This window comes from Morone saxatilis, unplaced genomic scaffold (genome assembly GCF_004916995.1).
Source record: "Morone saxatilis isolate NCDOM2014 unplaced genomic scaffold, NCSU_SB_2.0 Contig2, whole genome shotgun sequence".
Taxonomy (NCBI): domain Eukaryota; kingdom Metazoa; phylum Chordata; class Actinopteri; family Moronidae; genus Morone; species Morone saxatilis.
This window is the reverse complement of record NW_023339762.1, coordinates 15,702,507-15,718,425: the sequence shown is the minus strand read 5'-3', so window position 1 is coordinate 15,718,425 and position 15,919 is coordinate 15,702,507. Positions and strand designations below refer to the sequence as shown.

Here is a 15,919-nt window from a genome sequence, read left to right as displayed (position 1 = left end):
CAGCACCATTAGCTGCTACTTATGTAACCCTTAAAGAGCACTGTTGTTAGCACCTGAGTATGAACCTTAGGTGCCCATGAAGTGAGGCAGGAGACACTGCCAATATGGAAGCATATTAACAATACAGTGGCTGCTCACCTGCTACAGCATGAAGTGTGAGTGCTTGGTTAGAATGCATAAAGGCTTTTTCAGCAGGTTTTTTGAGCAAGAACAGCATTGTACTGCATCAGCCTATTTGCAAAAAAAAAACAAAAAAAAACAGTTTTGATAAGCATGCATCTTTTGAAGGAAAAAAAGATTATCCCTCTTTTATTTTGGTGCACATTAACTTCCAAGCACAGCACATGATTTTTTAATTTCTGTCTCAGAATAACATGGCTCTATATGATTGACAGAGATTTGTCATTTCACACCAAATGAAGTAAATCTTAAATAAAAAATCACACACTGACAAAGTTATTAGACCGTATATTTTGCCATATTATAGCGTACTACAGTATTTCTTGTCAAGTCCTTAGGTTCTTTTGCTGAACAACAGATTTTTTTTTTCTCTCATACTGTAGCAGTTTTTAGCTGTGATACAACACCTTGCAGGGAGATTTAAAGGCAATAACAACCGCAGATTATAGTTTAACACCAAGGTCAGGAACTATTCTATAACAGTTCACTTGAGCTCCAATCTGGTCATGTAAGCACAGGGCTGAGAGCAGCTGAGGTTGTGCCACGAGCGTGGTTTGTGTCTTGAGTTACCTTAGAGCTGAAGTCAGACCTGGTCAGTCTAAAGAGACATTGCCCTGCTGAGAGCATGCTATATCTTTTGTAAGAGCACAATAACACACAAAGGCAAGCATGAAAGCAGACAGGCTGTTGCCTCTGCTGGCCTGGTCGACATGAACAGAGTTCGGTCCCTGCCTGTCCCTCGATTCTCTTACATAACTTGCCGTTAAGCTGGAGTTAGCAAACATTAGAGGTCAGCTGGTTATTGGCACAGTGGAAATGTAGTCATTCACTGGAGCACTATTTACAATAGAAAACTAAGATTGCTGTGTGATACAAACAATGGTTTTCTATTTGTTGTGAGTTAGTAAATACATTTTTTTTGGGTGTATGACTTTAATTCATATATTCCATACAATAGGTACTGGTAAAGCTCAAGATAGAGGGTGTGTTGAATGTAAAGCCTGTAAAACTAGACTGATGTGACTTGTTCTATTCTGTCCATGTCTCTGTGTCACTGATTATCCACCCCTTTGTTATGTTCTTTGAATATTTCCATGCCTTGAGGACATAATGCTTTCCTATTACGTTATCGTGTTAGTGCAGTCTAACTAGTGCTGTCTTTTAGAAATGTCTGATGTCCTGTAAAAAATGAAGGTGCAATGATTTACACCTATGTTTGAAGAGTCTGGGGAATCCATTAGTGTCCATCTAAATTACATCAGCCTAACCACTGACACCAGGCTGCAGTCCACTGCCAGCTCATTGATTAAGAACTGTTTCCAATGGCCTTATGTAACTGGCCCTTTGCATTAGTTCAACAATGTTGCTGTTCTCCTGTTAGTGGCGAGATGGGCCATTTGTAGAATACAGTTAGATTTTTCTCTTGTCAGAGAGAAATGCCTAAATGAAATAAAAGCTGCCAAGATGAAGCACCACATTTTTTTTTTAACCCAGTGAGTCACCTTCCTAAATGGGGAGAAAATAATGTAAGAACAATTGTAGAGGGTAGGCAATGTAGCAGATTTGTACATGATGGTAATGTAGCATGCTGTACAAAAGGACTCGATCATTCAGGAAGTCAGAAAAAGACATCACAGTGTCCAATTAATAACCACGAAAAACAACCCACACGTCCGTGTGATTTTATGAGATGTTTTTAAGGCATCGTAATTATTGACAACGCATGTGAGAACCAAATTTAGATTGCCGTTGGAAGTCTCCATCTTAATTCAGTCAACTCTTTTTTAACCCCCCTTTGGTTATGATAAAAGAAAAAGTAATGTCAATCAGGTGAACTAATGGGAATGTGCATTTTGTAATTCACTCAAAGGGAATGGTAAATTGAAAAGAGTTTGCAACCTTTTAACACACACACACACACCAGCGCTGACAGTCAAGCTCCATTATCTGACAGCTGGAGAGGTTAAAAATAACTGTGCTCGCAGCAAATTAGACGTATCATTTGGCTTCTAAGTGAGAGATGAATCTTTGTGTGGATGCTCCTGCCATGCCATGACACAGGGGCAATATATCAGGCTGTGTTTGCCTGTCTTTCTCATAAACTCCAAATGGAATTGTAAACAGATGAAGCAATTTTACACCAAATGTATTCTCTCTGAGTCGCTCCTATGCTACAGTGAGAAGCCCAGCTACCATAGACATACGCATTTCTGCCCCATACACTCTCAAGCCAAAGTACATAAATCATAATTTGGCCGCTTGCAGGGTTATTGCTATCGCTCAAAGCCAATCCTCAAAAATCTTTTATATGTAACTTTTTTATCTGACAATAAATCTGATGTTATTGCACATACGTGGGGAGGACTTTTCAAGATCCCGCTGCCTGTTATTTCTCTACTCCGCACATAAAGCCAGATTCAAACACGCTGTACAGTAAGTGTAGCCATGCGATTACTCAACATATAAACACAGAAGGATGAGCTATATGAATCTCGATTTTTCCGTGTCATTCAATAGCACCTTGCCCACTTATGCATGCATTTTATGTCAGGTGTCGAAATGTGGGGTGTCAATTCCTGTTTAAGATCGTAAAAGTGTAACTGTGGGATCCTTGTTACTGTAAGGTAAGTACAGAGATTTCCATGGGAGGCTTAGGTGACAGCGAAGGTGTAGCGTTTCTTCTAAATACCTAACAACATCATTGTTAATTCATAGCTATTTAATCACTTACTAGAGTAAGTGCAGGAAGGATGATCTTTGTGTCATGTTGTCTCACAAGGTAATCTCTTGTATTTCCTTGCTTAAGACCCACGCTCTAAATTTGTCACTGACTGTGTGTAGCCGCATTCACCCCCCGAGTTTTAAGATGAGTTTTAAGTCTGCATATTTACTGAGCTCAGTGTGGCCCTGACTCAGTCTGCTTGACATGATTTATCTCATCCAGCTTAACTGACAGGTATTGATGTGATACAAGGATAAATGCAGCAGATTGATGGAATTAAAGCCTACCCTATTGTTCCCATGCTGTGCATCACTGACACATGTGAGACTCGTGTCTCTCATTAAAGAAAATAAATGCTTCAGGCATCCTCCCTGCAAAAGCATCAAGTTTGTGTGTGTGTGTGCGTGTGCACGTGCGTGCACGTGTGTGCACGTGTGTGTGTGTGGGAAGCTATCTCAGTTGTTTTCCCTCTCTATAATCTCTCCCTCCTTGCACAATGGATTTAGCCTGGCCTTGAATAGGAGAGAGTACAAATTGTAGCTGACTCTAAACAGCCGAGCATTCACCTTGTTGACAGAGGCCTGGACGTGATTACATTAAACAAAGGGGCAAGGCTATTGATTATTTAATTAACTTTCAATTATTGCTTGTGAAAAGGACAGGATCACAACTGCAAGCGTGGCCATGCCCTGTTGTTGATGCATCATTGTGTTATACCCATGGGCAATCCCCCTATCTTCTGATGCATCTAAGCCACTAAAGAAATCTAATCTTAACTATGCAAAAAAGAGAGAGAGAAGCTTTCTCCACTTTACGTGCAGGCACTTGGCTATGCATCTAAATTTTAGAGAGCTAGTGTTAACTCTATATTTGGATTCCACTGGAGTGGATTAAGGATTATTTACTGCAAACCCACGGGATTCTCAGAGACATAAAAGAGGAGACTGTTTGCATCCATGCTATACAAATAATTGCAGGTTTCAAATCGAGCGTAATTTCAAGCACCAGCTATATGGGAGAGTGTGGGCTTTGATGTACAAATCCACAATTCATGGGGGATTAGCACCCCAAAGGTTAGCAGTTGCTAATTACAGGAGATTGGTTATACATATCTAACAAGGCAAGAAGACAGCTTTAATAAATGTGAGGATTCATCAGGAACAAGGATAAGCGGCTGTGATAAGCGGACATGTATTTGAATCACCATAGACTGATACCCTGTAATAGCCTTCTGCGTACAGTGAAAGGACAGAAGCACTGTCTCTTCTATTGTCTTTACAAACAGCATACCTTGTGCGATATGAGATGCATTTGTGAATGCAGATTTGTGCAATCATATAAATTAACCTCTCAGATATTCTTCCTGTGTCTCTTACTGCAGCAATTTCTCTTTTACTGTATTTTGCTTGCAGCATTCAGTGCTGCATTACCATAATCCTTGGTTCCCTTCCACAAACCACCACTGGCTAAATGAATCTATTATTTTTGCCTGGAGCCGTAAAGATGCAACAAAATGCAATGCATTGAAGGGAATGAAACTTGTGATAAGCCGCACATTTTCTCTATAATAGCCTGTCTACAACAGACTCCTTACCCATAGTTGGAAGTATCACTGCACTTGACCTTTAATAATCTGAATGTTGTAAGCTTAAAAGGTGCTATAAAACCCTAAACCCTTCCGAGAAAAAAAATAATAATTCAATTCTGCACACAGTCATTTAGTCAAGTTCCGACTTGCTGGCCCTGTGCGTTGTTGATTCCCCTGACCAACAATAGCCGACCTGGCCAGTGTGGCCTTGTGTTTTCATATGGCCCTAAATTAAACATGTCCGAGCCAAGGCAGGCACTTGCTCTGCCGCTGGAAACGCTTTTTCATCTCCTAATGAATGTGCCTGAGGGGGTCCCACAGGGGGCTCCACTTCACCCCTCATTAGGCGGGGTGCTGCCTCTGCCTTCATGCTGAGGAGCAACCTCCTGGAGAGGGGCCTCCCACTTCATCTGAACGTCCCACGCTCCCCTGCCCTGGACCAGTGGACTGCACTGCTCTCTCTCTCTGTCTCCCTCTCTTCTCTTTCTCATTCTCTATCTGTCCTTGTCTCCACTACTTCCCCCTCGCCACAAAGCAGCTCGTCTTATAGTCGCAGACCAGGGATGACAGGGATGAGAGGACGGTCCGTGCTCCTAATGTCATTTTAATGGCCTTGTTTGGTCTGTTGTGATAGTGATTTATTGCTATACACACTCTTGTAATGTCCTCCTAGATGTCTGCTTGACTGTCTTTTTCACAACAAGTCAGAGATAAAGTTGTTTTACACCTCATAATGAGTAACGGGTTGACAAACTAATCAGAACTGCATTGAGATCTCCACTTTCTTTCAACCAGGCTGTCTTCATTATGGCCTCAGAGAAACATGTGCGGAAAGGAGGGCCAGACATGTTGTGTAGTTGATTAGCAAAAGAAGGAAGAAGTGGAGAGCTGAAGAACTGTGCAGGACAGGCACAATGTCCTGCTCTGGCTCAGAACTTCCCTCCTAATGCAGTGCTACAAATACCCACTGTCATGTGGACAATATTGACAGCTTCCTGTCGTTAAGGAAGCAAGAAATCATAGACAATTCCTGACTGTTGTGAGGCAGCAGGCAGGGAAAGAGGGATATACTGGCTGTCAGCTGACTCTTAGAGCCTTTGGATGGCAACAGAGCGGCTGAAGAGCTGATTGTTATTCCATGGCTTTTGGGATGTGTTTATGCAATCATTAATCTTGGCACTTGTTTATTTGCCTGGGATTAGAGCACCACGGTGCATTCACCGGCAGTTAGGGGAAGCTGGTTCACCAAAAGGTAGCAACGAGCGCTGAGGTCTTCTACTGTAAGCAAAGCGTGCAAGGAGGGAAGCATGCTTTGCGCATGGCTGCTTAATCCTGCCATGTTAAACAAAACCAGGCCAGTGTTTGTAGGACTGTGAAAACAGCAGTGCAGGGGGAATGTACCTCACGTGCTGTAAGCAGTCTGTGAACTCTGTGTGGCAGTAGACACTCCTTGTGCACCCCTGTTGTCTAGGAATGCCTTTCATACGGTCTGCTACAACTGGAGGAGAGGGAGGAAATTTGTTTCCCAAACAGGCATCATTTTAGAAACTAATCTAAATGGCCTCGTTTTAAGCCTGGTGCATTGTTGAGATAACCCAGTGGGTTTTTAAAAAGGGTTTTACGACCCCAAGGAGAGAAGGCATAAAGATACAGGTAATCCTACAACTTACTAAAATGTCATAATCACCAAACTTGGAGACACTGTTTTCACTGTGCACTACCATACATAGATACAGTGGAAGAAGTATTCAGATCCTTTACTTAAGTATCAGTAGAAATACTCATCTAGTGGTGTAGTTGCATCTATCTCGCTTCACCCTCCTCATCCAGTGCAAAGGAGAAACTACGGTGGCAGTGAAACACAGGATAAACATGAACAGCCCTAGCTAGACCCCGTGTTTGTTTTAACCGTTATGGACTACTGTAGAAACATGGTGTTTCAACATGGCGTCTTTAGTATGAAAAGCCCATTTTAAGGTAACGAAAACACAAGTCTTATTTTCTGGTGATTATAAAAACGTTGTATATTATATTCTGTTTCTTCCTAAATGTTCCACACTGGACCTTTATTATCATCGACATTTACTTGAATTATCAAAAGTAAAAGTACTCATTATGCAGAAAAATTGTTTCCTTTCAGTTTTTTTGTATTATAGATGATGTTTGACGTTGAGCTCATTTTAAATACTTACTTTTATACTGTTTGGTACTTTAATCTGCAGCAAATAAAGCAATTCTATGAAATCATCAATGTTTGTAACGTTGCTGTCCTGTGAGAACCACATCTCTCAAAAAAGTCAGCTTTTCATTAGCTCAGAAAAATAGCCCTGTTTTCATCTTTGTGACAATGCATTTTGCAGCTAATCCAAAAAGTCTGAATAGAGTTTAAATAGTCTATTTAGCTTAAGAAGCAGGATCATTTTCTCAACCCATGGGTAAACACTTTTTTTTAGAAACATTCAAATTCAAAATCACCAAATTTAAAGATACATGGTTTTCAGGACTGGAATGCCATAAAAAATTGCAATCTGAAAAGTAACTAAAGCTTAAAGTTAAGTTTAAAGTATTGTATTTGCCTCGGGAATGTAGTGGAATTAAGGTATTAAGTTGCATAAAATGGAAACACTTAGTGAGTAAACTACAAGCACCTTGAATTTGTAGAACAAAAGTACTAAAAATAGTCAAATGTAGAACAAAAAGTAAATTTACTTAGTTACATTACACCACTGAGTTGATATAACTATATAATATATAAATGTAATCTGCTGCGATCCCATCAAATATAACACTTAAGCAGGCCATTGACATTCATGATACTGCCAGGAGCAAAAAGAAATAAACAGATTGATTTTTTAAACGCCTTGCAAATTTCATTACTAGTAAATATTTTACATGGTCATGATCATAACTTTTCACTTTAATAATTTTGAACATTTAGCAGCATTGAGGATAAATGATGCATGGTGGAAGTGTTGGCAGTCACTTATTAAGACGGTAATAGCCAAGGGCACTATATATGGATTAGATAATGGCTCTATCTCACTTTAATTTGCTCTCTGCATCTGCAATAGACGGCCAGATAGTAGCTCTGACGTATGCGTGTGTGTTTGTCTGTGTGTATGTATGTGTGTACACTTAAAAAAAGGGCTCACATGAGGTGAAAACAAAAAGTGGTCCAGGTAAAAAAAAAGAAAGAAAGAGTGAGCCCAGTGAAGCAGGCGCTTTGAGAAAGCTCTTCTTCTGGGGCCCCATGACACCGGTGATCTGTGGAAAGGTTGGGTGCCTCTAGTTTCAGCTCTATCAAGCTCTGGATCTTTGAGCAGCAGGATTCAGTATCCCAGCTAATGTAACAAGGCTCATTTGTCTCAATCACACGTCCCTGGAAGTATCGGCTGGCCATTGATGTCATTCATCTTCCCTGTCCTTGCCTGCTCTTTTTCAGTTGATGAAAACCCAAGACCTTCAAGCAGAATGGCAGAGGTGCTGTAAAAAGTGCTCATCAGCCTAGCCATAAAAACCCTTAGACAATAACTTTCCAGATTTCATTTAAGGTAGACAGACAAGTCCAGTAAAATAAAAAGTAAAAGCACTCATTATGCAGAACGGTCCTCTTCAGAATCATATTATATTACTGGATTGTAACTAGTGATGCATTAATGCATAAGGATCAATTTAATATTAATTTAGAAGTATACTAAGCATAAAGTATAAAGTAGGGGTGCCCCAGTAGCTCACCTGGTTGAGTGTGCCTCCCATGTACAAAGGCTGAGTCCTTACCACAGTGGCCCAGGTTTGATTCCAACTTGTGGCCCTTTGCTGCATCTCATCCATCTCTAGGAGGTTGCTCCTCATCCATCCTCCCCACTTTCATGTCACTCTTAAGCTGTCACTATCAATTAAATACTCAAGTAACTACAGAAGCTGTGTATTTCTAGTACAAATAAATTGATTAAATCTTTTCATTTCAAATAATAAAATATATATCAATATGATTTAAAGAGCTTTTGTGAATTTCAAGTTTCTTTCAACAATCTGGTATCTATTATATAAGGAATAATTGACATGCCCTCATATATAATAAAAATTGAAAGAACACCGCAATTTGAACTAAATATGTAGCAGAAGGCATCTGTACCTTTACAGTTTACCTACAGTTATTAATTACCTGCAGTTTACCTTACACATTAACTCAAGCATGGCACAGTGATACAGGCAAAATTAAGGTTTGTTCACTGACACACACTTGTACACTCTGGATTCTCCATATTTTCTTATTTCTAAGGATATTGAATGACATTGCTGTCATGATGTGTTTTTTTCCCTCGCAAAAAATTGATTTCAAATGTTTTGGAATAAAGCTCACTACTTGATCTATTAACACATGTGCTGCGTCCCTGCGCAGAACTGGCTTCAGCTGATGTCAGCGCTCCAATGGAAATACTGACTCGCGCCATAACTGGAGGCTTATGCTGAGCTCCCCTCTTCGATGGAGCAAATCAAGATCATGATTACTATCTGGCCCGTGCAGCCAGTCTGCGTTGTCTGGAAACATGTTTTCCTAAGGAGACCACAGAGGGACAATTACTGTCAGCTGAACTATTCAGCCTGCTCTCCATGTGTGTTCTGGCTGTGTGCCTCTGACCCACTGACCCTGAGCAGCAGCATGAGACTGGACCTCCAGCCTCCCTCCTCTTTTCCCTCCCTCATAGCCCCACTACTCTCCCCAATATCCACCATAACTGAGGCACCCAATATACTCTTTGCAGATGTCTTAATTCTTATGTACTCTGTCACCCCTCTGGCAAAAAGACCACGCAGGAAGTTGTATGGATGTAAGTTTTGATTTCTTTGTGTGAAACAGTAGAAAGATCCTTTTCAAAAACCCACAGCAAGAATGCTGGTTGTCTTACAGAAATGCATACTAATACAGCAATTATAGCAGGAAGGAAGTTGGACAGTGTGGCAGTAGCAAATTCCCTGGTGCAATGGAACAAGGCTCTTTGTTGTTATGTAAAGGTTTTTGCGTGTAATTGCAGTGGATGTTTTGAAGGATTCATTATTTATATATTCCTGTGTTTTTCTTAAGGAGGCACCTCGGCTGCCGTCCCTACAGGGAGATTGAGGTGCTGAGAGGTGCTTAACTAAGGAACTGTACCACAATGGAGGTTTTAACCATTGCCTGCATAGTTAAAGTGGTCAGACTATGTTCAGAAGCATCACATGATCCTCAGCTAAATCTTAGAATTCAAACAGCAGCTCCTGCACCAGTCAGTCAGTCGGTCCTGTGTGATTTCAGCCTCAGTGATTTTGAGTTTTGGTGCATCCCAATGCCTTACTGCACAATGCATGAGTAAAGACAACAATGCACAAGTAACTCTGAGTCAGACTTAGGATGTAAAAACTTCTATTTCCCTTCAAAAATGCATGTTATTATAATAGAGGATGTATCACATTTGAATTTATGAAGGGGCCCAAACCAAATGATGTAAATATTTAGACAAAGCATGTGAATATTTGCAACACAGATTTTTTATTTAGCTCTCATGGCTCTCTATGACTAACTAGGGGCTGGTAGAATGCATAAGTGAGTGCTGTCTACAGATTGCATTTTGCCATCAGAGTAAACAGTGTGAGGCTTTCTCCCTCCCGGCACACATGTACGCCCGCATGCACATGCTCGCACACACACAGGAGGAGCGTGCCCTCGGGTCCCCAGCACCCGGGCACAACTTCACTTGTCACTGCAGTCGCAGACAAGAAGGGGTAGGGGGAAGATGGATAGAGGGAAGTAAGGAGTGATGGGGAGAGAAATTTAAGCTCAGGTGGGGCAGACAAGGGAGGGGGAGAGGAGTGCCGCACACATGCTACCCTTCATGGTGCTCGTCTGCTCGGTAAACCCAGGCTTTTGTTGTTTCCCCTAGAGTGCAGGCGCGCAGACTCCCAGTCAGGAAGCTCGTCAATCTTTGCCATAACAACACATAAATTAGTGCCCAAATTACTGTTACGCCGGTGGAGAAAGAGACATGGAGAGAGATGTCTTATGTTGCGGTTTGGGAATACATCCTCCACTCTCCTGCTCCCCCTCATAGAGGGTGTCAGAATGCACTTCAATAAAACAGTCAAGTAAATACAGGGAGAGACATGAAGAGAGAAGCACTGCTGTGTTGTACAGGCATCTGGAGTTGGGCAGTGTTGAAATATTAATAGGCCTCACACACAAACAAACACAGAGATGTACGCTTGAGTTCATCCAAAAAGCAGCCCAGGGCGATGGTCCAGACCTGTGCTTTAGCAAAGTCACTGCACTGCTATGAAAGAATAATAGGGAAAGGCTTAAAGAGCCCATCTTTTGAAACGGAAATATCTCTTCAAATATAGCTGGCCTCTAGTGAAGGGGGATCACAGCTTAGGCAGCTAAATGATTGGGGGGGGGAATTAGCAAGAAGCAGCATAGAGACATCAAAATGTGTCAATTATGTCTTTCCTTGCTTTAATCCCTCTGGTCAGAATTTTTTTCGATGACTTCAGCATGTTTACAGGTTGAATGGAAGCTGTTTAAAGTGATGATATATAGAGTTTTGGTCTGCAGGTGAATTTCTGTACAGCACTGTGTGCTTTCTTTGTGCTACAAACCAGCAAATGCCATTAGAACAGCTCTATGGTAATATGCCAGCAGCCTCCGATCCCTAAACAAATAACACATTTATACTATTCCGCCTGTGTTCCGTGCCACGACTGTCCTTTGCCACTGACATTCAAATAACCTTTCTTCTGCTGCATAAATGGGAATAAAAAAGTATTGTTGTGCGACTTCACATGACAGCAGAGCCCTGGCAGATGAAAAGAGGCAGAATTCTGATTCCAGCTCTTGTTAGGCTGTCGTCTCTCTACAGCTAGATCTGACTGTCATGGGTATCTGTTTAGAGAAGACTCTGTTTATCAACCGACAGCTGATCTCCACCGCCAAATGGGAAGTTCGTGTAGCAAAATGAATTGCTGCACTTAATGATGAAAGAACCTCGCTTAGTGCCATTTGCAAGCCAGTTCAGTGTCCCTGGTCTTTGTATGCTGATCTATAAATGCTCTGTTTTTAAGAAAATCTGCTTTTGTTTAACAGTCCTGAGAGTAGGCATTTGATCCTCCATAAGCTTTTGTTTGGTTTTGTTGCAAAATATTATAAAATGAGAATGTAATACCACAGTTTGTCTGATGGTAGACGAATTGTTAATCTGTTCATAATGCTGTGCCCTGTCCAGTTCCTTACATAATCTCTGACATGAGCCCACTGGCTTGCGTCACTCTGTCATTGACAGCTGTCAACACAACACGACCAACACACACATTCATATATACACACTCACTCGCACACCGCCATGCACAGAAAAGCAAATGTGTTTTTCCTCCAACTGCCTCGCATGCTTTCTTTCGGAATGATGTGCATTGTAAATGAGCCAATGGAGAAAAAAAAAAAGATCTGCATATACAGAACAGTATAGAAGCCTCGATTTCAGAGCTCATTTATTGTGCGCATCTATCATGAATCATCAGGCCATGAGAAAATGATTTAATGGTCCAATCGAGTAATGGGTTAAGCTCTCAGCATTATGACGGTGGCCTGGGCATGGGTCTGTAATGTAAGGGATAATCTTAATCCTTCAACGTTATGTCAGTAGTCCAAGGGTTCAGTGGGAACAGCCAGGAGATTTTGATGGGTGATTTTCCATGTTTGCACAAGCCTGTACGGTTTTCAGTTTTATTCTATTTTGTCTATGTAAGCAGCCGGCTATATTCAAAGTGTAATTTAAAAAAAAACAAGAATTAAAGAATAATAAACTGGAACTAAATAAAATGTTTTTATCTGCAAACAGTATATCCCAGTATACCAGGTCCTCCTCAGTGCATACTAATAGTTTTTCATTTGGAATTTACGCTGACTACCAGAGTATCAACATTTCTAAATATTTATTTACTAAATACGAATTATTAATAATGTATTTATTAGCCTCACAATGTGAATGTCTTGTGAATTAAGTAATACTAAATTTTCAGTGCATAGGGAGGAAGTTCTCTGCCTGACAGTGTCTGTCTGTTCAATGCTTATAATAAAATAAACTACGACAGGGCCCCTGTAAGCTGTTAGTGTGCATTTGGCAAATTGTTCTGGGCGTTCACATTTGACTGTCAGTTTCCAGCTCTTTGATAATATAGTGTAGTTTTAGCAGTGGGTTGATCTCAGGGCTGTGGAGAAGACAGTGAAGGGCACTGGGTGAACATGCAGAGGCCTCTCTGCCCTATTGGACATGTGCTCTGAGTGACACGTCATCCCCTCAAAGGGCCTGCTAGTGTGGTGAATCAGTGTCCTTGAACTGCTCGACCACAGACAGACAAAGAACAAGCTTTAGCATTCGGCTTGACTGTCTCCTCTCTTTGCCATGCCTATTGTCCAAGACACCCACGCCAGGCTGCAATGCTGCATACAGGAAATCAGTTTTGAGCCACTGTCCGGCCCTTATGGTTATGCTTGTGGTGTGATTGTGCTGTAGTGTGATTCGCACATAATCTTGGCGTCTCAGCAGGTGTCTTTGAAGTGGCCTGCGTGCAGAGGCCATCTCACAGTGCTGTGAGGAGCGGCAGGCTGCTGGGATGGGCTTTAGCATGGCTGCCCGTCTAACTGTGCCTGGCTTTGATGTCGTAAACAGAGCAGGCAGGGCTGGCTGGCAGGGAAGCGGGCAGGCAGGGAGGCAGGCAGGCAGGCAGGCGCGGTGAATGGGATCAGTGGCACTGCGCTGGTCAAGCTCAAGCGAGCCAGCAGCTGCCCGTTTCACACCAAGAGGCAGTTAACACCGCAGCTCATGTCAATAGATATTGACTGCCAGATTTGGGAGTGCTTATACAGTAAGCGCAGGCCTTTTTGTTTGACTGACTCTCCTGTGTGAACTCCTGTTTAAATCATCCTTAGTGTCTGAAGTGCAGCTTAGTGTACCCCATGATCATTCAAGAGGGCAACTTGCACGGTCATACAGGTATACAAATATTGACTTAGGCTGATGGTGTAGGTGACTTCATGGTGTATTTGATCTCCATTGTGTCATTGCTCTGTATTTATTCTCCTTGACCCCCCTCTCTCCACATCTTTTTGAAAGCAGCTTATCCCAGTGTGGAAATAACTATATGTTCAGACTCTCATACAAGAAACTACAGAGCCTGCCTCAGCCGGTCCAGAGACAAACCCTTTTTACTGTTGAGTGCACTGAGCATCCAGGGGCTTGTGCAGCGGTGGAGTGAGAGGGTGTTAGCTGGTGAGGCTGTGTGCACCCAGGGCCTTCCTGCTGCAGATAGGGCTTTGTGAGGCATGCTCGTGTATGTGTATGCCCTGCCCGGCCTGGCACCCCCGCGTCTCTACTCCCACTGCTTTCACCTGATGTGGCACAGCCTCTGTCAGGCCTGAGCGAGCGCCCAGCCAGCTCCGCTTCTTCAGGAGAGATGAAGGCATCTCACAGCTATGCTGTGGGGGTGGGGAAGCTAGCAGCAGCCTAAGCCTGGAGCTATCAGAGGCTGGAGCTCAGAGCCAAAAGCCTGTAGGCTGGATAGGGTGGGTGGAAGCTTGGCTTAACTTGACAAGACAACCATAGCCACAGCCCTGCACTGCCACCCAATGGCTGGGGCCTATCACTACAACCTTTAGTTCACCATAACCACAGCTAGTCATAATTACAGCACGCTTCAGTTGTTGTGAGTGCATGTCAGAACAAATTATGTAAGTAATGAGGCTGAAAATGCTAAAGGAGTTGAAACACACTGCACTGCTAATGCTCATGCAGGGAGAACACAAAAACAAACAATAGAGTGCACTCATACAGAGATAGACCTAACCGAAATAACAAGCAACTGTGCACAGTAAGGAAAAGATTAATTATAAATTAACCCTCTCAGTTAGGTAGTCAAAGCCCGCCTCCTGCCTGGATTTCACTCTAATCCGGGCCGACGAGGTGCAGTGCCCTCTATTGTACGTGAGAATCACAAATCGCAGGAGGTGTTGTCTGGAGGAGAATTAATTGTGCATGTTCTACCACTCCCTTTTGTTCATTTTACTAAAATGTAGGCTAATTCCATGTAAACATGGCCGGTCTTGTTGACTCCAGCAGCGCGAGGAGAACAGACACAGATTCCTGAATGAATAGAATGTGGCTCCGGGGTTAGTGGATTAGAGGCTCTGTGTTAAGGGCCTCTCCCGGGCATGCCTCAGGGACAAGGACATTATCCACATGACACATTACAAGCTCCTAGGCAGATGATTAAAATGGGCCGGGATCTCTGGATTGAACCCTAACAAAAGTACTTTTGATGTGATCAAACTAGTTTAAAGAGGTTGGTTGTTAAGGTGTACAAGGGATATTAGAAGCTTCTAGTCTTGGGAAAAAACATGAGGCTCGATAGTAGACAGTTAGGCCTGGCTAGAGGGGAGGGGCTGATGTAACACTTTGACATAGTGAATGTACCACCACTTTTTAAAAAATTATTATAATTTTTATTGCATCTTATTAAGGCAAAATCATAATATTCCTCCCCTAATTGGTATAGACTTGTGTTGCAATAGCCCCTTGCGCTGTGATTGGTTAGCTGCATGGCTGGTTGGAGAAAACCATTACATCGTGAGAAAATATCCCGCAGTGATCTTTCCTCGATTTAGATCAGATAGCGGAGTTCGTCTGGCGCTGCAGTGCACTGTTGGGATGGTGGGACTGAGATGTTGGAGATGTGGAGGAGGGCTGTGAGATAGAGATCTCTGGGGGGAGAACGAGAGAGAGAGAGGGGGGTAAGACAGAGGGGGAGGTGGAGGTGGAGAGGGATGTAGCATCAGTGGCTGCAGTGATAAAGCTGAGAGCAGTGGGACGAGCTGGGAGTTCTGTGTCTCTGATGTCTGTGTGTTCTGTCTGTTCTGTTGTGTTGCCCTGTGGTCTGCTCCTGAAGAGAAGGCCAACGATGGATGAGGCCTGTCCTCTCTGTGCTTTTGTCCTCTATGGCGGGTGAATCACAGGCCTGTCAACAGCACAACACCCACAGCCAACCACCCCCCACCCCCCACCACCCCTCACCGAACACAGTAACTGCCACCGCTCCATCCAGCACAGTGGGCATGTTATGATGCTTTGTGGCCGCAGAGGATTTACTCCTGAGGTTTTTATGGTTTTGAAGTTTAAGAGGCTTCATGAAGTCAAGTTTTCCAATAGCGAGTATGTGCCCTCATGTGGCTAAGTGAGCATTTGTCATTGCACAAGGCTAGTAGTAGTGCTACTGTGGTGTTTTAGGGTTTGTGGGTAGCTGGGTCTTTCCTTATGTAAGTTGTGTTTAGGATGCAAATTGACACCATGTTTACATTAGCTGCTTGTGAGGACTTAAAATGGCCTCCTTCTCACACACACACACAC

General features: G+C 42.7%; 1 protein-coding gene across 1 annotated transcript in view; it reads left to right on the top strand.

Annotated features, from left to right (window-relative positions):
* The window catches only part of roraa (RAR-related orphan receptor A, paralog a), a gene marked incomplete in the record, with an annotated part of 190,739 nt that overhangs the window by 159,188 nt on the left and 15,632 nt on the right, over window positions 1-15,919 (top strand).